Source organism: Petaurus breviceps, unplaced genomic scaffold, assembly GCF_028583685.1.
Source record: "Petaurus breviceps papuanus isolate PSGF00001 unplaced genomic scaffold, PetGlider_PUasm1.0 151, whole genome shotgun sequence".
In the NCBI taxonomy this organism is placed as follows: Eukaryota; Metazoa; Chordata; class Mammalia; order Diprotodontia; family Petauridae; genus Petaurus; species Petaurus breviceps.
In genome coordinates, this window is record NW_027185712.1 from 24348409 (window position 1) to 24373270 (window position 24862).

Consider the following 24862-nt stretch of genomic DNA (forward strand, 5'->3'; position numbering starts at 1 on the left):
CAAAACCAGCTTCTCTCTGCAGTTCTAAAACTTTGCTTATATATAATGATGCACCTGCAATGCATTGTTCTTCATTCATTAATTTTTTGAAAGTTTAGTTTGAGGTTGAAAGTTTGCTATCTGCAAAACACTTGTCCTGGTGGTGAAATAGAATGTAAGTCCTTGAAGGCTAACACTTTGTTACTTTTGTATCTCTGTGCCCAGAGTCTCACAGAATGCCTAGCACATCTGTCACATAGTAGACAATTAAATGCTTATTGATTAATGGAGTAATTGTTGAAACTACCAGGGAAAAAACGATGAATAAGATACAACTCCTTCTTTCAGGAAACTTATGGGGGGATGCAACGTGTAGATAAAGGACTACAATATAATGTAGAATTAATTGGGGTACTTGTTTTTTCTCCTTCTAAGCTCTCTGAATGCAGAGATCTTGACTTCCTCATCTTTGTATGCCCTATAACCTTAGCACTCTATAGACATAATACATATTTGTTACAGGTTGAATGAATGTCAAATTGAACTGTAAATGATAACAGAGATTAGTAAATTAGTCAGTCGTGTGTCTATTTTCCCCCTATTAATTCTTGCCCTTATGGATATGCTTTGAAATATTTCTTTAAATAATGTTATGCTTAGCTGTTTTTGTAGTTAAAATTCTCTTTTATTTTTATGCCATAATCAATAATTGAGTTTATCAAAGTATGCTAATTCATTACTTAGTAAAAGACACCTGAGGAAAATGAATTTTCAATGCAAGAAAAGTACTTAAGGTCAGAAAATTTTAAAAAATAAACTTTCAAATGCTGGATTTGCAAAAACTAAATGTATAACAACATCTCAAGAACAAAAAAAAGGCAAGTTCCTCAAATACTCACTTCAAAAATATTTTTTGCATGTAGACATGATCCAACCAAAAGTAAAACACATTTTTTTGTAATGGTATATGGAGAGAATTCAGATACAAAAATGGAGCCTTTTATTATATGGAAAGGATTGTATTTGTGTGTGTATGTTTTTTTTTAATTATTATTATTATTATATCATATAGTAAGTGTGATAGAAGTTAAAGAACATTGAGTTTGTGGTTAGGAGAGTCCTTGGGTTTAGATACCTCTGTTTATCCTTAGTATTTATAGCCTTATTGTCCTCAGAAATTTTTCCCAGGGTCACCCAGCTAGCATATGTCACAAGGGGTACTTCATCCTAAGTCTGGCTGACTCCCAAATAAGTTCACTTTCCAGCATCCCACACCGCCTCTCAGCCCTGTCACATTCAGTACTCCAATAGATCTATGATCCTATCCATTCATGAATTACCTGAATATTAACCTTTTCATATAAACATTAATATATGTTCATTTAATTATGTATAATACTTTTTAAAGTTTTAATGTAATATTCAGAAATAAATATATGAAAATCACAATAATGATTTATGCTACTTTCATATATAAATATCCTTATATCTGGTATAATTTAAATGCAGACACTTTGATAAAAAGACATAATTTAGGACCTCATTTGCCAAATGAAGTATTCATTACTGCATGACAGTAATAGTGCAATATTCATCACCAACACTCCTGTTTATAGTTATACAGGAGAAAACAAATTGTGTGTATGTGGGTACTGTGCATGTTCAGGGGGGAGGGGTAACTAGAAATGGCTCAGGCACATGCCAGGTGTAGGAATTCATCAAAGGCAATCAAGGCATGGGATGGGACAGACGATCAGCATGGGTGTTAGTCAAGGACGAGATATATACTAATTGGGCCATACATCTGCTTTATATATTGGTTGATTATATCACTTCTAGGTATGTATCCCAAAAAGATCATAAAAAATGGGCAAAAGACCCACACATACAAAAATATTATAGCAGCTCTTTTTGTAGTGGCAAAGAATTGGAAACTAAGGTGATGCCCATCAATTGGGGAATGGATGAACAAGTAGTGGTAATCGAATGTAATGGAATGCTATTGTGCTATAAGAAATGATGAGTAAGTGGATTTCAGAAAAAAAAAAGACTTACATGAACTGATGCTGAGTGAAGCGAGAACCAGGAGAACGTTGTACACAGTAACAACGACATTGTGGGATAACCGACTTTGATAGAGCTAACTTTTTTCAGCAATACAAGGATCTAAGACAATTTCAAAAATAAGATCATGATGGAAAATGCTACCCACATCCAGAGAAAGAACTATGAAATATGAATGCAAATAGAAGCATGCTATTTTCTCTCTCTCTCTTTTTCTTTCTTGTGGTTTTCCCCTTTTGTTCTAATTCTTCTTTAAACATGACTAATGTGGAAATATGTTTAATAGGAGTGTACATGTATAAGCTGTATCAGCTTGCACGCTGTCTTGGGGAAGGGGGATTGGAGCAAAAGGGAGAAAATTTTAAAACCAAAATCTTACAGAAGTGAATGTTGAAAAATAAGAACAAATAAATAGTTTTTTTTTAAAAGCAAAAAATAAAGAAATTGGTAGAAAGCAGACAGGATATAAGTTAGAAAGTTAGGATCAATAAGGAAGGCAGAGAGAAGAGACACACAAAGAAAGCTCTGGTCCACCCCACTGGAAGCAGCTTTAATCCAAAGTGGTACCAGAGTCTGTAAAATTGGTCTGGGCAAAATTGCTATTTATAGTGTCTAAAATCAAACTGATCATTTCTATACTCAGAAACCCAGTCTGGTACTAGAGATGTAAGTAGAGATGCAGAGAGAAAAAAAAAGCAGTTTTCAGCTGGTCCAAATATATTAGTAGTAATCATGCTCAGTTTGGGGCTGGTTGGTTTGGTGTCACCTCATTATGGTTGGGCTCAACTCAGCTAAGACTTAAGATGCTAAAGGTCAGCAAACAAGCTAGGGCTCCAGGTTCCAAAATGTGTTTCTCATTTGTTTTACTTATTTAATCTCTTGTCATGTTTATTTAAAAAAAAACTATGTGAAAGTTATAGTAGCTAAGAAGTAGAGACAGATGGTTGGGGTGAATGGAAATTATAAAGACTGACTGAGACCCAAAGATGTAAATGGCAAGCCTTTCGTCACCCCCTCTAGTAGTATTTGCAAGAACTGTTAGTTTTGTTTTAAGAAAATCATTACTATGAAAACAGGATAATTTCCTGTCTCACTTTGCCAGAGTGAAAATTAAACAGGGGTAGGATTATGCCAGTGCTTCTTATGGTATTATAACTTGAGTCAACAAAGGTAGAGATGGAACATCCACAACTAAAGTTTGGGAGAATCTGTTAAGGGACAAGGGAGAAATGATGCCTATCTGTTTCAGGGGAATAGGTTGTGGCATACTGAGCATGAAGTCCTGTATTCAGAAAGGAAACTGGACATAAGGTATGCATATGCAACAAACCCACTCCCTGTAGAGGTAATATAATAAAATATTTAGATAAATCCAAATATCATGTTTTACTGAAGACACTGGTGGTCATAACTAAATAGAAAATCTGGTGGCATATCTGCAATTAATATATCATTTTATTTTTAATAATGGCAAATTTGGGAAGAGATGAAAAATGGACAGAATCATATTTTTGTATGTGGTTCTAAAGATTTTTTCTTACATCATCACTCCATCCCCCCCCAATCAAAAGTGTTGTTCCCTCAAATATTTCTTCCATCATATTGAAAAGAAGTATTTTAAAAATATTTGCTGATTCTACAAAATGTAAATAATACTTAAGTGCAATCATAGGTCTCTGGAATGATCTGTGGGATTTGGGATATCTCTAAAATGTGTTTAAAAATTATAGGAGAAATGTCCATTTGTACATTTTGACAGCCACTTTATTTCAAAATGGCAAACCCTGAATCATAATTAGGACTTAAATTACACCTTAATAAACTTCCATAGTGCATCAAATTTAGTAAAAAAAAAATCTTATCAACTCCTTCAAAAACTAGAACAAGAAAAAGACAAACATGAAAGATCAAGCAGTCAAGTTGAAACAGAAATGTTGCTTAATTCAGTGCAAAATTTTCGTATTACCATCAGTTAAAGCATGCCCAAACCAAGCATAGTTTGGTAAAACCAAAACATACCAACTCGACCTGGAAGGAAAATCTTCCCACATAACATATACACACACATTCACACACACACACAAAAACATTATCTATATAAAAATATGTATAACATAATCTTGGATATATAGACTTAAAATCTCAATGATATCTAGAAATGTTTTTTTTCTTGTCAGATCTTGAGAATGGTTTCTGGTTTTTTTTGGGGGGGGTTGTTTTATTTACAAAATATGAATTGCTATATTTGATCTAATTCAAGTACATATCTTCATGAAAGTTAATAAAATCTGGTGCTCTTTGGCCAAATAAAATGTTCCTTCTGGTTGAAGCAATTTGATCTTCTTCAGATACTTTTTGTCAATTTATTTGGAAGACCAGTCAGTAGTGAATTTCTCTGGTGTACAGAAGTTGAAAGCTTGTAAAGTGGGATCACTGAAAAGCCACTGAAAGTAAGGATTCAAGAATCTCTGTTTTGATATAACCCACATTCCCCATACCCTTATGCATATAGGTAGAGCAGTGAATAGATCATAGGGCTTGGAGTCAAGAAGACTTGAGTTCAAATACAGCATCAGATACTTTTTAGCTGTGGAACCATGGGCAGCTAGGCGGGAGAGTGGATAGAGCACTGAGTTAAGAATCAGGAAGACTTATCTTCATGCGTTCAAATATGTCGTCAGATACTTGCCAGCTGTGCAATCCTGGGCAAGTCACTTAACCCTGTTTGCCTCAGTTCCTCATCTATAAAATGTAACTGAGAAAGAAATGGCAAACCACTCCAGTATCTTTGCCAAGAAAATCCCAAACGGAGTCACAAAAAGTCAGACATGACTGAACAACAACAACAACAAATCTTGATCAAATCAACAACCTCCATCTACCTTGGTTTTCTTATCTGTAAAATGATTACAATAACACCATCCTCCTAAAGTTGTTGTGAGGATCAAATGAAATAATAATATAATACTATGCTTAGCTCAAATGCTTAGGCATTTTCTCCATATGATGGAAGAATATCTGAAACATGGCAGCACATAATAAATGGCTGTTCCTCACTCTACCCTCCTCCCTCAAAAACAGCAATTGTAAAAACAATAAGACCCCGTACTGAGACATTTTTCATACTTTTTAGGAGTAGGCCACATGTTTCTTCATATTTTATTTACCATATGATGGGAATTTTCTTAATAACCCTAAGAACAAAATCCCAGTTCTAAATATATAATTTTCTTTCTTACTAATTAATGGTTAATTTACAGAAAGAAGCTGTTATATTCTCTTGGTCTACATACTGCTTTAGTCTAATAATGATATGCATTATTATTACTGTAGTTTCAAAGATTTAGTAGATTAATTACTTCTGTTGTCTAGATTATTATTATTATGGTACAGATTCATAATTAGGAAAATTTCCCCGACAGAGAAATAACTGAGGTAGAAGAGCACAAGAGAGATATGAGCAAGTGCAGTGGAAAGTCTCACAACCTATTCATGCATGCTAGAAGAGGAGAAGTCTAGCCTTTGTCCCCATTGGGATTGGTTGGGAGTGGAACATGAACACCACAATAGGATCTGAGGTGGTGATAATCTGGTTATGTCTGGACCACTCTTGGTGGGTGAATGTGGAGTGCAGTGAGAAACTCCTTTACTCAGAGAGAACATGTCTCCACAGATGTTAGTGCACCAGGAGCCTGGTTATAGTTCTGAGCATATTTTCCTCTTTACAACTAACTTCCTTTCGTAAAAGTTTTCTATTTCTGACTCTTGTGTCAAATATTCTCTGTATCACCTTTCCCAATTATTAAAGTTCAGTAGAAATCCCATGGATTTAGTTCCATTCTATATGAAAGATATAACTGAGTACATTAATGTGTTTAACACTAGGATTTAACAGAGGGAAAGTACTATGTAAAGAATAAAGAACTATAAACACGTCAAATATTATAATCGTTATTATTACCATCAACAAACATTTCTTTGCTAAACATGTTTCACTTGATTTATCTAAAATATAAAAATGAATAGCACAAGTTTAGTGTAAATTATTTTATACAACATGAATCCCCATATTTAAATGTAATTTTGTCATGTTTAAGTGTATTTTTAACAGGTAAAGATCTTGTGATTATCCCATTCACATCCCTATTGCTTTTTTCCCCAGCAAAGTATTTTATCTCAAATCCTTCTCAGTCAAAATTTGACCCCCTTGCTATCTATTACAGGAATTAAGTGGTACAAATGTGTCTATGGAATTTATTATAACATTATTAGTCACAATTTTAGGTCTAAGACAACTATTTGCTAAATTTTTAGTAACGCTCTAGTTGAGACCAGGTTTCTTTGGTTGAACAAAGCTCTAAGGTTTTAGTAGACCTTAGAAATTCCAACTAATCAGAACAGCACTTGTCCTCATTTCATCATGCTTCAGAATCAATACAATCATTAATTCATATTATCCATGAATCTAGCATAATATAAACAACTCTATATACTCTTACACCATCTGATGGCAAGAGAGGATTTTCTTTTTTGTACTTTTCAGACTTTGGGAGGTTTTTATTGAATTTTCAAAAATATGCCCAGAATTGTTGACTCATATTCTCCTCTTTGTTTAGCTATAATTTGAATAATGTAATAAGATATTTAAGGTTTAATTTTTACAAATTCTTCTGAAATTATAATAAAATATAATTATTATAATAAATTAAATATAATTATAACAAAGTATTTTAAAATTAAAAACTTCTTGTTCCAATGTTCCATTACCAATGTTATAAAAAATAAAGTTTTAAAATACTTCAAATCACTGTGGATTAGAGTAATGCAAATCAAAACAAATCTGAGGTATCATATCATACCTATCAGATTAGCTAATAAGACAGAAATGGAAAATAATAAATTTTGGAGAAGATGTGGGGAAATTGGAGCACTAATGTGTTGTTGGTGGAGTTGTGAACTGTTCTAACCATTCTGGAGAGTAATTTGGAACTATGCCCAAAGGGCTATAAAACTGTGCTTTATATCCAGCTGTAATAAGAATGTAAATTTTAAAGATCTTCCCTGCCCCTAGGCTAATGTGCACCTGAAGCCTGGGGTGGGGGGAGGCTTGTTTTTCAGTAGATACTTCTTGATTGGCCAGTGAGTCAATAAGGTTGTTACATTCTCTGAGCCAGGAGAAGGCTATATAAGCCCTGATGTGTAGCTTTGTTTTTGGGACTCACTTTGAGAAGTGTTCTGTGATTTGATCTGATTTCTGGGAAGCCGTTGTTGAGAGTCCCCCGGCTTTGAAAAACCCAGAATGTGGAAACCCAGATGTTGACTAGGTATGGATGTAATGGTTGGACAGTTTGGAAATCTGTCTACTTGATGTTTCTGTCTTGATAATTATGCCTGTATATTTTGAGGTTCAGGGTGCTGACCTTTTTGCCCTGAACAAGGTAAACGATATATGGTCTGACTGATTAAAGTAAGCTTGTTAACCCATTTTGAGTTGCTTTCCTTTAACAAAGCAGATCCAAGAACCTGTGGTAGCTGCAAACCCTGAGGACGCTTGGGGTGCTTGCTGCTACACCAGCTATACCATTACTAGCTCTGTATTTGAAAGATATCATAAAAAAGGGAATAGGACCCAGACGTACAAAAATATTTATAGCAGCTCTTTTTGTGGTGGCCAAGAACTGGAAATCGAGGGGATGCCCATCAACTGGGGAATGGCTGAACAAGTTGTGCTGTATGAATGTAGGAATACTATTGTGCTATAAGAAATGATGTGCAAGTAGAGTTCTGAAAAATCTAGAAAAATTTACATGAACAGATGCTGAGCAAAGTGAGCCGAACCAAGAAAACATTATAACACAGTAACAGTACTCTTGTGTGAGGATCAATCATGATACACTTAGCTCTTCTCAGCAATACAATGATGCAAGACAATTCCAAAAGATTCATGATAGAGGGGGCAGCTAGGCAGTGCATTGAATAGAGCACTGGCCCTGGAGTCAGGAGGACCTGAGTTCAAATCTGACCTCAGACACTAGCCACGTGACTTACTAGCAAGTCACTTAACCCCAATTGGCCTTACAAAAAGCAAAAAAAAAAAAAAAAAAAAAGATTCATGATAGAAAATGCTATCCACATCCAGAAAAAGGACTATGGAGGCTGAATGCAAACCAGAGTATACTGTTTTCACTTTTGTTGGGGGTTTTTGTTTATTTTTTCTTTCTCGAGGTTTTTTCTTTCATTCTGATTATTCTTTCACAACATAAATAATGTGGAAATATGTTTAACATGATTGTATGTGTATAACCTATATCAGATTGTCTGCTGTCTTGGGGAAGGGGGAGGGAAGGAAGGGAGTGAGTGAAAAAAATTCAGAATTCAAAATCTTATGAAAATGAATACTGAGAACTATCTTTAAATGTATTGAAGAAAATAATATTATAAAATGTAAAAAAAGTTCCTTCATAACATGTTCACATATCATACTCTATTGGGCAGTGCTTTTAATGTTTACAAAGAGAAAAATGTAATACTGGCTCAAGAATTTGTCCTAAATTTTCAAATCCATCTGGCTCTTTACCTTCTGACCTGCGAAGTGAGGAGATTGGAAGGGATGGTCTCAGAGGCAGATAGGGGTTGTAATGGGTAGAGTTCTGGCCCTGAAGTCAGGAAGACCCAAGCTCAGACACTTGCTAACTGTGTGACCCTGGGCAAGCCACTGAACTGTTATCTGCCTCAGTTTCCTCAGTTGTAAAATGAGTGTCATACCTCACAGGGTTATTGTGAAGATCAAATGAGATAATACTCGTGAAATGCTTAGCATGATGCCTGACACATAGTAGATACTTAATAAATCCTTATTCCCTTTCCCTCTCCCTTCTAAGCTCTCTTCCTGTTCAAAATATATCAACCTGTGACCTCTATGTATTATCTCCCTATGAAGTAAGACTAAAAGAAAAGGGATAATATCTAGTACAAATGAAGTAAGCCAAGCAAGGTGGAAAGATGACTTAATGATAGCTGCTTAAACTGCTTAAGTACATTGCTACTCCTATTTATAGGTACCAAATTTAGTCTCCCTAAAATGTTTATTAGCCGTCACAAACACCCATGTTTTTCTAAAAGTCAGGATTTTGCATTGATAAATTTCACTGTTGTGTGTGAGCTAAATATTATTTATTTCCAGGTACATAGATGACATTATATAGTTTTGATCTTTAGATACCATTGGCTGCATGGGCCCAAGCCATTTCAAATGGCTCAATCTTGGTTATAATTCAGATTTCTACTGTTGTAAAAGTACAGAGGTGACATTTTTCTCCAGGTAATAGATTTGCCTCCCAATAGATGTTCACATTTGGTTTCTGGCAATCAACATACAATTGTGCTTTCCTATTCTTTTCCATGCCAAGATAATTGATGATCTCCCTGGCTGGAAGTTTCTTTTGTAGAACTGAATTGTTGACAATTATCTTTCATATTTTCATCTTGTGCTAAAAATGTGAAGAGCTAAGCATCCTTTGTTTACAAAAGCATGATAACCAATGGGGTTCCAGCTGATGGTTCTGATTTCAAACCATAACATTCTTGTGAGTTGAAACTAACTTGATATGGCTCACACAAATGCCAATTAACTAATTTCACTGTTCATCAGACAATCCTTGGACACTGCCTGTACTAATGTCTCCTAGATAGAGAAAAGTTCATAACCTGAACTCAGTTGATTCACATGCTTATTCATGACCACATTCTCTTTCCCTCCTGTAACACACTCCCTTCCTTAGTACCCAGAACTTTTTTGCAGGGTCATGAAATGGAAGACATATTGAAGGGTTGAGATGATTTAGCATATTCTCCTAGGATTCTTCCCTGGAATAATCTATTTCTTTTCACAATGAATGTTTGTTTCCTTTGCTAATTGAGGGTGATTAATATACTCAGCCATTAAGTAAAGTCATATTCTAATTTACACTTCAATTAAACCTCTGATGACTGATTTCCGTCTGTTTCAAGTACATGAAAAATGACTCCATGAATTTTTTTCCAAGTTGGCAAATGCTTTGCCAGATTCTATTAGTTTGGAAAGTCCTTCATGAAGGACTCACTAAACATCATTTAATGTATTTCTCCTTCACTCAGATCCTAGTATTCTGAAGGTCTTCCTGTAACTGAAATGTGATTAACTCTGCAGGGAGTATACACAGTATTCCAACCTCAGTCCTTTATTCTTTTCTCTATACACTCACTTCATCAGGAAGCTCAAATACTCTCATAGCTTAGCTATGAATATTTCCTATAGTGAAAACATCCAAATCTAGGACTCTAGCCACAAGTCTTGCCTGCATCCTAGTACCATGTTTCTAACTGCCTAGAGTATAGCTCAACTTTTATGTCTCCCATCACTTCAAACCCAACATAACTAAGCTAAAATCACCCAACCTCAATAAAAATCGATAGATAGGCAAATAAAGAAAAATAGATAAGAAGATAAATAAATATCTTTTTTTCCCATTTCATTCATTGAGACCACCAATCTCCCAGTTTTGAAATCTTTTAGAGTGATTGTTTTTCTGCCTAATTTATTATCAAGTCTTATTAGTTCTTTTAGAACATCTCTTCAATTATTTTTTCCTTCCTCTCTAGTCCCACTGCAACCATTCCTGATCAGGCCCTCTCAGTTTGTGTCTTGGTAATACCAGTAATTTCATTGTTAATTGACTTCCTTTCCTCTTATCTTTATCCTCTTCAATCAATTCCCAAAACTGCTACATGAGTCTCATCATGTACAGTTTTACTTCTTGAAGGTCCAAGTCCAAGCCTAAAATTCAGGGACTTATATTTATTGATATATTCTTCCTATCCACCTTTATTTGCCCTCTGCTTCCCAACATAAATTCATCAATTATGGCATCCTCTTTAGGGTTTAAAAAGTCCTATGAATCTATTCTTACCTCCATACTGGTGATGCTAATCTCCAAGGCCATATAAAGTTTAGAGATTAAAATAATGTTATTGGGTAGCTAGGTAAAAGCAGTGGATAGACTACTGGTTCTAAAGTCAGGAAGATCTGAATTAAAATTCAACCTCAGACATGGATTAGCTGTGTGACTCTGGGCAAGTCACTTAACTTCTGACTACCTCAATTTCTTCACCTGTAAAATGTAGATAATAATAGCACTTATCACCCAGGATTGTTATGAAGATCAAATGAGTTAATAATTGTGAAGTGATAAGGAACAGTGACTGGAACATAGTAAGCATTATATAAATGTTAGCTGTCATTATTATATAATAATGACTCTCAACAAGTAAAAAAATCCAACTGGTTAAATTTCAAGATGCATTGAAAATAATAGCATCAAGACAGGCACAATCTGCTAATTTTGTGACTTCTGATAAGTATTTAAAAGACTTTACCCATGCCATGCATATCTTAAGATATTTTAGGCTAAGTCATACAGATGGAGTCAGTTTGCATGTAGCCCAGACTGCTAGACCCTCTATTATCATAGTCATGTAGTTCATGGAAACGGCACCTTCATGTCTATTTTGCTTTCAGCTACTCATTAGTTGTTGCACTATCATAAACCCACATACCACCATTTGAAATCCAGTATGATAAATTATTTTCTTCTGTTAAAGATTTACCTTTGGGCTGTAAAATACCTGAGGCAAAACACTATTTTTTTTAATTTGCAAAGATGCATTTTAATGATGGTACATACTGCTTCTCAAGCTTTGACTTATATCTTCAAAATATGAACTTGGTAATTATGACCACGGTTCAATGTTTTACATTACCAGCACAACATGTGGCTCATGCCACAGAAATTTGATTCATCTTGTTAAAAATGAGGTACAAGAAAACAAGAAGCATGATTAGAATACACATTCAATATAAAGTTGTACCTAAAAAAGTCAGATCTAATTAGCTTTGCAAGACACACAAAGTGTGGGTGAAAGTTTCCTCAAAGGAGTCAAACTGAATTCAAATTCAACAAATCCTATTGTACATCTATTGTGCTCAAGATGTTCCACACTAGGCACTGTTTGGGATGAAAGGGGTGAATTGTAGGAGGAAATGAAAGGAGTGGGCCATGGAGGGAAACTGGGACAAGTTGGAGAAATGAATCGAGATCTCCTGTAAGGTACTAGAGGTTGGCAAACCCAACTAATCCCCTCACTTCCTGCACAAGGCAGAGAAGAGAACCCATTCTCTACCAACAGAGTACTTCTGGAAGCAACTATGAAACATGGAAGCACAGATGCAAATGAACCACATCGCCAAAAAACAAAGTGTCAGTAATAGTTACAATAGCATAAAGGGCAATACATTTGCTTGTGATGAAAGTGAAAAAAGTCAACACCAAAGACCATGAGTCCAAAGATCACAGAAGGGACCTGAGAAGTCATTGGGAATCCTATTGTAATCACCAACCTCTGTCTGAAGACCTCAAAGACAGAGGGAAGCCATTGCCTCTAGAGGTGGCCTGTTCTACCTCTCGGAAGCTCTAATCCTGAGGTTTTCCTCCCATCAGTTTTAAATAGGTGTCTTTACAATTTCCACCCATTACTCTGGCTTCTTCTCTATGGAGCCACAAGGAAAAAGCCTACTGCCTTCTCCACATGACTTCCCCTCAAATTCTGGCAGACCAGTTGCCATCATCCCTCTCATGTCCACCCTGAATATTTTTCTTCTCACAAAAAACAATTCCATATCCTTAAATCAATTATTATGAGAAATTCCTTCAATCAATTCTCATATATCATATATAATAAAGATCATGCATAATAAAATATTCTTTAAATCTTTAAATTATAGGCCTAGGTATATAACTTCAAATTTAAGAATATTGCTAGTATAGGAACAAGGTCTTTCCTTAATAAAAAAAAAGCTTTATTGATGTTTTTTGTTTTCATATTACAGTATTTTCAGACAGGTGACTCTTTACCAGCCCTCCTATAACATCCCCCCCTTTATATCCCTATAACCAAGAAAAACAACTGAGCAAACCCAACTGATAAATGACTTTTTCTGCTGCTTACTTTTTGACATTATTTTGCTACCATAAAATTGCAGTAAAATTAGTAATATTTTGTTATTTATGGGACTCTTCTATCTAGGACTTTCTTATTATAGGATTTGTGTGAAAGGATATGAGTATTAGTGACTTGTCTTCCACAATTTCAAGTTATTTTCCAAAATATTTTGACCAAGTCACAATTGCACCAATAGCATATGTGTCTTGCTTGGAAAAGTCTCTCCACTTTGATGGATGAGTTGTTTTAGGTTGCATTTATCTTATCATTAGTAATCTTTAAAATAAAATGTTATTGATATAAAAAAGATGAAACTCCTTCCTTCAAAGAGTTAATACTCTGAAAGAAAGGATAAGAAGATGACATAAATCATTACATTGTAAGGAAGAAGATAAATACTATAAAAGTTGTCCCAAGAAAGTAGTTTTGAGGCTTTGAATTATGTCATCCCAATAGCATTTTCCCAAAGATCTTAGAAATTGTCTATTCTAACTGGACCAACAGTAGGCTATAAATCCCTAGACTGCATAACTATTAAGACTTCTGGGGGGGTGGAGCCAAGATGGTGGAGTAGAAGCACGACCTTCCTGCGGCTCCGGCTTCCACCTTCCCTAATCCATGTAAAAAGGGGACTCTGAACAAACTTTGGAGCTGCAGAACCCACAAAATGACACAGAGAAGCTAACCTCCCACTGAGGATAGCCCGGCAGGCCAGCAGGAATCGGCCAGCCGAGCGCTCTGGGAGCTGAACCCACCCCCACGCCGAGGCTTTAGCCCCAGGGTGGGCCTGACCAGCCCCCAGCCAGAGGGACTCCAGATCAGCAGCAGCTGTGGCCATTTCCAGATTTATTAACACATAGGCACAAAGGACAAAGTGAGAGGTCAGTACAGTCTGGACTTTGGGACCAGCAAGTGGGAGCACGTGGCTTTTACCCCCAGGGCAAAAAGCCTCTGAGACACCTGCACAGCCAGCCAGCACCACATGACGGCTTCAGCTCTTGGCCTGCAGAATGTAGGGGGGGGACCAAGCACCACTCTGAGGGGTAATCACTCTTGCTTTAAACTGCTTGGATTTGGATTGCAGTCTAGTGTGGAGGTTCTGGGGTGTGTGTCCAGCTTGCCAGAGCGTGTGGAGACCTCAGAGAGGGAACCCATCTAATACCTCCAGCAGCTGAGAAAACCACAGTGTTTGGGACGAAAGCTCCCCTGTGGGGTGGCAGAGTCCTACTGTAGCAAAAAGCCCATAAGTCAAGTAATTGAGTGGCAAAATGAGCAGGCAAAGGAAACAAAGCAGACAGAAGATTCCAACAATACACTCCTATTTTGGGGACAAAAAGGAGCAAAGCATGGAACAGGAGGAAAACAGTGAAGTCAGCACTCCTGCACCAAAAGCTTCAAACGAAAATACAAGCTGGTTACAAGCCATAGAGGACCTAAAGAACGATTTTGAAAACCAAAAAAGAGAAGTGGAGGAAAAATTGGGAAGAGAAATAAGAACAATGCAAGAAAATTATGAAATGAAAGTCAACAGCCTGAGTGAGGAAAATAATACCTTAAAAAACAGACTGACTCAAATGGCAAAGGAGGCCCAAAAAGGCAATGAGGAGAAGAATGCCTTAAAAAGCTGAATTTGCCAGATTGAAAAAGAATCTCAAAAACTCAATGAGGAGAATCATTGCTTCAGAATTAGATTAGAGCAAATGGAAGCTAATGACTTTATGAGAAATCAAGATGCTATTAAACAGATCCTAACAAATGAAAGAACAGTAGGCAATGTGAAATATCTCATGGAAAAAACCACCTGGAAAATACATCCAGGAGAGATAATTTTAAAATTATTGGACTGCCTGAAAGCCACGACCAAAGTAAGAACCTAGAAATCATCCTCCTGGAAGTTCTCAAAGAAAACTGCCCTGATGTTTTAGTACCAGAGGGCAAAAAAAGAGGTTGAAAGAATCCACCGATCACCTCCTAAAAAAGATCCTAAAAAGAAAACTCTTAGGAATATTATAGCCAGGTTCCAGAATTCCCAGATCAAGGAGAGAATATTACAAGAAGCCAGGAAGAAAAAATTTGAATATTGTGGAAACACAATCATGATAACCCAGGATCTGGCAGCTTCTACACTGAGGGATCGAAGGGCTTGGAATATGATATTCCGGAGGGCAAAGGAACTGGGATTAAAACCAAGAGTCACTTACCCAGCAAAACTGAGTATCATGTTTCAGGGGAAAATATGGTCATTCAGTGGAATAGAGGACTTTCAAACATTCTTGCTGAAAAAAACAGAGTTGAATAGAAAATTTGACACTCAGATACAAGAAGCAAGAGAAGCATGAGAAGGTAAACCGGGAAAAGGAATCATAACTAACTTATCAAAGTTGAACTATTAACATTCCTACATGGAAAAACAATAATTGTAACTTATGAAACTTTTCTCAGTAGTTGAAGGGATTAGAAATATATATATATAAGTCTATATATGAGGGTATATGGGCATATGAATACATATGTGAATGTGTGTGTATATATATATATATATATATATGTTTACAGGTATACATAGATAGAGGGCACAGGACCAATTTAACAGGAAAGAATGATACTTAAAAGGTGAAATTAAGAGGTGAGAGGAATATAATGAGAGGAGATGGGGAGAGACAGATTGGGGTAAACTATCTCATACAGAAGAGGCAAGGAAAAATGGTTACACTGGAGGGGAAGAATAGGAAGGTAAAAGGGAATGGGTCAACCTTATTCCCATTGAATTTGGCTTGAGGAGGGAGTGAAATACACACTAAATAGTATATCTCACCCTCCAGGAGAATAAGGGAGGAAGGGGATGAGATGGGGGATGATAGAAGGGAGGGTAGGCTGGGGGGGAGGGAGGTTGGAAGCACTCACTTTTGAAAATAGACGGGATCAAAGTGGAGAGTAGAATGGGTGGGAGGTGGGATGGAAGGGAGGGAAGTGTAGTCAGTCTTTTACAATGTATCTACTATGCTATTGTTTTGCATTAGCGACACATGTGCAACTTATACTGAACTGCGTATCTTCCCAGTACGGGTGGGTGACAGGGAAGGAGGGGAATGAATCTGGAATTGAAAGTTTTGAAATCAAATATTCAAATATGTATATATGTATATATATATATATATATATGTGTGTGTGTGTGTTTTGTATATATATATGTATATGTGTTTATATATGTATATATACACTATTATTAATACCATCTTACATGTAATTGGGAAATGGGATGTGCAGGCACTGAGACATAGAGATCCACTGGAAAAGTGGAAGGGGGTATGGGGGAAAATGTAGGAGAGAGCTGATTGGAGGAGGGATATCCTGTGGGACTGCTCTTTTGGGGTGGTGGGTGGGGGAGAAATTGGGAGAAAATTTGTAACTCAAAATCTGGATGATGTAAATTAGAAGTTAATAAAGCATTAAAAAAAGACTTCTGTAGTGCCTGGACTACTTTAAATTTTCTGTTCCACTCCCAAATCAAACAGCTCAGCTTTTCTGGACTTAAACCTTTACCTTTTTGGCTTTTATATGAATCGAGGTCTAGGGGTGAGAGGTAATAAGATATAATTGATTCCCAAGGCATTGCTAGCCTTCCCACTTAGCATACTAAGGTAGAGAGTGAGGTTAACCCTAAAAATTAATGGAGATTTTCTAATGAAACTAGATAAAACTGGACAAAATGACTTTTTTTAACTTTTCTTCTCTTTTTTATTTTTTAGTTTACATCATTCATTTCCACAAGATTTTGAGAAAAAAATTTTCTCCCCATTTTCCCCTACCCACCACCCCAAAGCAGCATTCGCACTGAATATCCCCTCCCCCAGTCTTCTTAGTCCCATATCTCCCCCCACTCCCTCTCCATTTTTCCAGTAGGGCATGGTGGACCTCTATGCCCCAGTGCATGTATATCTCATTTCCCAGTTACATGTAAAATAATAATAAGTATATATATATATATATATATATATATATATATATATATATATATTAAACGTTTGATTTTTAAAACTTTGAATTCCAGATTCTTTCCCTTCCTACCTCCTCAACCACCCTCACTGGCAAGGTAAGCAATTCAATATAGGTTGTACATGTGTAGCTATGCAAACCATTTCCATAGTGGATATATTGTGAAAGACTGACTATATTTCCCTCCATCCTATCCCCCCCCACTTGTTCTTTTTTCTACTTTGATCCTGTCCCTTTTCAAAACTGGTTGCTTCCAACTTCCCTCCCCCCTAGCCTGCGCTCCCTTCCATTATCCCTCCTGTCTTTCCCTTCCCCTCTACTCTCCTGTAGGATGAGATACCTTATTTAGTGTGTATGTCATTCCCTCCCTAAGCCAAATTCGATGATAATAAGGTTGACTCATTCCCTTTGGCCTGCCTGTTCTTTCCCTCCATTGTAACAACTTTCCATTGCCTCTTCTATATGAGATAATTTACCCCATTGTCTCTCTCCCCATCTCCTTTCATTATATTCCTCTCTCACTTCTTAATTTCACCTTTTAAATATCATTCCTTCCTATTCAATTGGTCCTGTGCCCTCTGTCTATGTATACCTGTACACATTTATACAAACACACATATGTATTCATATGCCCATATACCTTCCTATATAGACATATATATGTATGTACACATATACACACATACAAACATATCTATAAATATATATTTATATCTATCTATCTATCTATCTATCTATCTATCATCTATCTATCTATCTACACATTACTATTCCCTTCAAGTATTCTTATACTGAGAAAAGTTTCATAAGTTACAGTGATCGTTTTTTCCATGTAGGAATATAAGTAATTCAACATTGATAAGTTCCTTATGACTTCTTTTCCCTGTTTACCTTCTCATTCTTCTCTTGCTTCTTGTATCTGACTGTCAAATTTCTATTCAACTCTGGTTTTTTCATAAAGAATGCTTGAAAGTCCTCTATTCTATTGAATGACTTTACTTTCCCCTGAAACATGCTACTCAGTTTTGCTGGGTAGGTGATTCTTGGTTTTAATCCCAGTTACTCTGACCTCCGGAATATCATATTTCAAGCCCTTCAATCCCTCAGTGTAGAAGCTGCCAGGTCCTGAGTTATCCTGATTGTGTTTCCACAATATTGAAATTGTTTCTTCTTGGCTGTTTGTAATATTTTCTCCTTGATCTGGGAACTCCAGAACCTGGCTATCATATTCCTAGGAATTTTCTTTTTGGGATTTCTTTTTTCAGGAGGTGATTGGTGGACTTTTTCAAACTTTATTTTACCCTCTGGTTCTAAAACATCAGGGTAATTTTCCTTGAGAATTTCTTGAAGGATGATTTCTAAGTCCTTTTTCTGATTATGGCTTAAAGGTAGCCCAATAATTTTTAAATTATCTCTCCTGGATCTATTTTCCAGGTCAGTGGTTTTTGCATTGAGATATTTCACATTGCCTTCTAATTTTTCATTTGTTTGAATCTGTTTAATAGTATCTTGATTTCTCATAAATTCACTAGGTTCCATTTGCTCCAATCTAATTCTAAAGGAATGATTGTCTTCAGTGAGCTTTTGAGATTCTTTTTCCATCTGGTAAATTCAGTTTTTTATGGCATTCTTCTCTGCATTGCCTTTTTGAGCCTCTTTTGCCATTTGAATTAGTCTATTTTCAAGGTGTTATTTTCTTCAATCAGGTTGTTGACTCTCATTTCATAATTTTCTTGCATTGTTCTCATTTCTCTTCCCAATTTTTCCTCCACTTCTCTTATTTATTTTCAAAATGCTTTTTAAGCTCCCCTATGGCCTGTAACCAGTTCATATTTTTCTTGGAAGCTTTTGGTGAAGGAGTTCAGATGTCATTGTCTTCCTCCTGTTCCATGCTTTCATCTTTTTTGTCCCCAAAATAGGAGTGTAAAGTTGGATTTCTATGTTTCCCTTGCTTCCTTTGCTTGCTCATCTTGCCACTCAATTACTTGACTTTTTTTTCCTTTTGCCACAGTAGAACTCTGCTACCAGTAATGGGAGCTTTATCACAAACTCTGGGGTTTTTGCAGCTGCCAAAAATATCAGTTGGGTGCCCTCTCTGGAGCCTCCACACACTCTTGGCAAACTGTGCAAGCACCCTAGGACCTCCACCCTAGACAGCAATCCAGATCCAAGCAGGTTAAAGTAAAAGTGATTACCCATCAGACTGGTTGCTTGGTCCCTTACAATCTGCAGACCAGGAGCTCTGAACCAGCCACGTGGTGGGTGGGTGCATGGCCGTTAAACCTCAACTGGTTCTAGCCCTGGGGACAAAGACTATACTTCACTCCAAAATTCCCAGGTCCCAAAGTCCACACTGCACTGACCTTTCACTTTTTCCTTAGCATATATGGGTTGATGATTCTGGAAACCACCACAGCTACTGGTTATCTGAAGTCCCTCCTGCCAGCAGCTGTTTGTGACCACCATGAGGCTAAAACCTCTGACTCATGCAGGGCTGGCCTTAGCTCCCAGAGCATTCTGCTGGCCGCTTCCTGCTGGCCTGCTGGGCTGTCCACAGCAGGAGGTTAGCTTCTCTGTGTCATTTTGTGGGTTCTGTAGCTCCAAAGTGTGTTTAGAGTAATTTTTTTTACATGAGTTGGAGGAGGTGGGAGCCATACCTGTGAGGAAGTCCTTTTTCTACTCAGCCATCTTGACTCCACCCGCACAAGATGACAATATTGCTCTATTATTCTAAGAAGTGAGACAAATGGCAGTTTTTGAAGCCTTAAACTATATATAATTTATTCAATATTTGTTTTAAGCCTTCACATCAGGATTCAAGAAGAGATAACATCTATAGATAACAATGAAAAAAGGTTAGTTTTGGTTGTTGCTGTTTGTACCCTCCAGAAGAAATTCAATATTGATTTTTTTTATTCCTTACCTTCCATTCCCTTCCCTTACCCTCATATCTAGCCTTGTCTTTTTTGTTGTTGTTTCTCTTTTCTTTTTTGTTTCCCATCCCTGGACATGTAATGTCATCATGGATCAGTTTAGGGATCTTCCAGTGGGGGATTTCCTCTGCCAATGTAGGTTAGCACCTTCTCAGAAATTTATATTCTGAGAATCACTTAGGGGCACTAAGAGGTTTATAAGCCAATCTGTGTCTAAGACAAGACTTGACTCAGATCCCTCTGACTCCAAGACCAGCTGTGAATAGTGCACTATAGAACACTGCTTCATCAGAGTACTGATGATGACCATTAATCAAAACATCACTGGCCATGGTGGCAAGGTGTGTAATATCTAGGGGGCAGAGTCAAGATGGCAGAGTAGAAATAGGACTTCCTCGCAGCTCCGGTTCCCACCTCCCCCAAATCATGTAAAAAAATGACTATAAACAAACTTTGAAGCTACAGGACCCACAAAATGACACAGAGAAGCTAACCTCCTGCTGAGAACAGCCTAGCAGGAAGGGGCCAGCAGAGGGCTCTGGGAATTCACCCCAGCCCCACTGGAGTAGCAGGTCTTAGCCCCAGGACAGCCTGACCAGCTGTTGGCTGGAGGGACTTCAGATCATCAGCAGCTGTGGTGGTTTCCAGAATTATCAACCCATAGATGCCAAGAACAAAATGAGAGGTCAGTGCAGTGTGGAAGTTGGGACCTGGGAATTTGGGCCTTTGCCCCTAGGGCTAGAAGCAGCTGAGGCTCCACGGCTGTGCACCCACCCACCATGTGGCAGCTTCAGCTCCTGGTCTACAGATTATAGGGGGACCAAGCAACCCATCTGAGGGGTAATCTCTCTTGCTTTAACCTCTTAGATCTGGGTTTCTGTCTAGGGTGGCGCTCCTGGGGTGCATGACCAGCTTGTCAGAGCGTGTGAAGCTTCAGAGAGGGCACCCAACTAATATCTTCGGCAGCTGCAAAAACCCCAGCGTTTGGGATAAAGCTCCCATTTCTGGTAGCAGAGGTGGGGGAAGGCTGGGGGGAGGAAAGTTGGAAGCACCACTTTTGAAAAGGGACAGGATCAAAGTAGAGAAAAGAACAAGTGGGGGATGGAATAGGATAGAGAGAAATATAGCCAGTCTTCCACAATATATCTACTATGGAAATGTTTTGCATAGCTACTCATGTACAATCTATATTGAATTGCTTATCTTCCCATTGAAAGTGGGTGACAAGGGAGGAAGGGAAAGAATCTGGAATCCAAAATTTTAAAATCAAATGTTAAAATATATATTATTATTATTATTTTACATACAACTGGGAAATGAGATATACAGGCACTGGGGCATATAGATCCACTGTGTCCTACTGGAAAGTTGGAGGAGGGAAGGGGGAAGATATGGGACAGAGCAGATTGGGGGAGGGGATATTCAGTGGGAATGCTGTTTTTGGGTGGTGGATAAGGAAAACTGGGGACAAGATTTGTGACTCAAAATCATGTGGAAATTAATGATGTAAACTACAAAATAAAAAAGAGTGAAAAAACATTTTTAAAAAGACATGTAATATCTAGCAAACTGTTTTAATTAATAGGAACTACTCTTTTACATGAAACAATTTGAAGAGAAATCTATGAGAAGAATCCCATTATAGTTTAGTGAAAAGGGACAAAATATCAATTAGCATGTTTAGAACAACAAAAAAATGATTAATACTTCCTGCATCATTCATAAAGTGACAAATCTTCCTTTAATATTTTTCAACATTTGGATGAATTTTTGATCTTATCAATGTATGTATCCTGTTGGTACAGATTCCCATACATCTCTTCATCAATGATCCTTGTCCATGTAGTTCCATAAATTCTTTAGAAAGGAACTACAAAAGTGAGTTCTCACTTTGTTCCTTACTAGCTATGTGACTACAGGTTAACCAGTTACTCTCTTTGGGCCTCAGTTTCCTCATCTGTAAAGTGGGTATAAGCATATTTATTTTACCAAGCTCACAGGGATGCTATGAGGAAAGTGCTTTGTAAATCTTATTGTCCTAACATTTTCCTTTAATACCTAATAATTTCATAAAGGGAACCTCAAGTTCTTGAGGATTATATTAGAAGACTAAAATATCTGGTTGGTCCTGCTTGAAAAAATTCATGCATGGACCAAGCAATAGATTATACTTCTGTCTTCCAGGGGTAGTTGATATAAGTTGAGAGGGGCTCATCATCAAGTAAGTCACAGGATAATGAATTTTTCAGCCATAGTAACTCAATGACTATAATCCAAGTCAGAGAGAGGTTGTGATCTATACTGATATAGAGAATGACCATACCTATGAAATGATGGGTCCTTAAAGTATTGAAGCATTACTATCTGAAAAGAAATTCATCTAGTGACAGATCTAACTCGTACTATGCTTTCCATTTTCTTAATAGGTTATTGAAAGATCTACTTTGGTTGCAGTACAATCAGTTTTATTAAGTGAAGTCCATTGAGGGATCACATCAACATGGCTTCCATCAACTCTTTTCAGTTATAGCCATGGATCCACTGCTAGAAAGGCAAAATGTCACAAGATTCATCATACTCTTTCTCCCTCACCTCCTTTCCCCCCTTTTATTATCTCTCTTTTCTTTCATATATCCTTTTTTTAATTAAATGAACTTTTATTAACCATCCATAATGAGTAAGGAAGAGAGCTATACTTTAGGGACAAAAAAAAAAGAAAGAAAAGAAAAAGCAGTCTCTGCCCTCAATGACTTTACATTTTCCATACCTTTGTTATATTTTTCCTTCTTCCTTCCTTCCTTCCTTCCCTCCCTCCCTCCCTCCTGCCCTCCTTTCTTCCTTCCTTTCTTCCTTCCTTCCTTCCTTCCTTTCTTTCTTTCTTTCTTTCTTTCTTTCTTTCTTTCTTTCTTTCTTTCTTTCTTTCTTTCTTTCTTTCTTTCTTTCTTTCTTTCTTTCTTTCTTTCTTTCTTTCTTGTTCTTTTCTCCTGATTTTTTGTCTTGTTTAAGAATTAGAATAATGTAACACCTACTATCCTGACCACACTGCCTTAAGGCCAGATATACTTCATTTCTCCCCCTCTCAGAATTTTCTGGTACCTTGAAGGGAAAAATGGAGGGAGAACTGCCGGGTGGGAGGGGGGGCATGGGAGGGAGAGATGGTGGCTGTTCCTCTGCAAACCAGTTCCAATTAAGCACGTAAGACTCAGATTCTTTTTTTTAAATAGTCTTACAAAACTATTTCTGAGCTTACAGTAGAATAATATTTCTACATGTATCTTAAACTCAAATATCTGTTAAAAAATATCACAGGACCTCAGACTTAGGAGTTACCTGAAGAAATGAATATTTTGAGTCATACCTGAAGCATTCCTTTCACAAAATCCCCAAGAAATTTTCATCCAGATGAGTTTCAAGGCCCTTAATATTAAAGAACTCATTACTTCTCATTGTGACCCATTCCAATTTTTGGCACATTTATTTGATGAATAATTGTTCCTTATGTGGCTAAATGCTTTTTTCCCTATAATATCTGCACATTGGTCCTATTTTTCTCCATCCCATAATCTATCCTTCTGGGGTATTAGGGGTGTTTAGGGAGGACCTGAACCTCTGGTGTGATGACTGCCAAGCCTTTTTCAGGGCTGTTCATTCACCTTTGGTGTCCACTTTCACCTAACTCAAAAATGGGGTTCCAAGAAACTGTAGCAGGCACAGCACCCACACCCTAATTAAAACATCTCAGCAAATAAACTAAACCAGACTGAGGGTAACTGACAGAACTCAAACTCATCAGTGAGTTAGGGAGATGTCTCCCTCAAGTATGTAAAGATTTCCCCTAGTCAAATGGAAAGATGAAAACAATTTGTTCCAATGTCCATGAAGATGACTTAAGCAGGTGCTATGGAGCTCTGTAGCTCCAATGCAATATTTATAGCACTCACTATCACAATGAAGACCGTGACTACAAATATCACATGATGTTCAATACAAAATATACCAAGCTCTCCATGTAGAAGACAAAACTGAAACATTTATGTAGGCTCCAGAAAGTCAAATCCCAAAACCAGTAAGCCAATTCTATCATAGTACCAAAGATATTCAGGAGCCATAATAACACTGAGAGCTACAACATCCTTCAGCCTTCCTACAAACCAATACAAGATCAATATTTACTCACAAACCTCTCTATCTCTTAGCCTGAGCATCCTCTCTCTAGTTCCCAGCCTCCTGTGGGCTCTGCTTCCCTTCATCAAACTCCTCCCACCACAGGCTTCATGTGATTACATTCAGCCTATTGGCGACAGAGTTTACTTTCAAAGTAGGGGAGATCTTCAAACTCCTCTAGGTCTATTAAGGGGCATGGAAGATCTTCAAATTCCCATTCCCATTACAAGCTCTCAGTTTGGTCAGACATCAAGGTCATCCACTGAATCCCAGATCATTACCAGTCCTTTTGACTTTTGTCTTGCCACTGAACTTCAATGACTTGAAGAGAGAGTGAGGCTGATGACTTTGTGCAACTCTGCCTCACTTAAATCTAATTCATGTGCAAGTCAAGACACCTGTGATGTCAACAAATGAAGGACAAAAACAACAATAATCCATACTTCTGGAGTCAAGTAAAACAAATATAATACTTTAGATGCTTTATTAGGTGTGGCTGTGAAATAATACTTTTTTAAAATGATTAAATAAGAACACTTCCATCCTTGTAGGGCTGTATATATCAACCTGCCTATGGGAAAAGAACAAGGTAGCTTTAAAAAAAATTTAACAGTGTAATATTCCAATCAACAACATTACTATTTATATATGCTACATAATGAAAGGAGGTGGATATGTTAATATTCTTT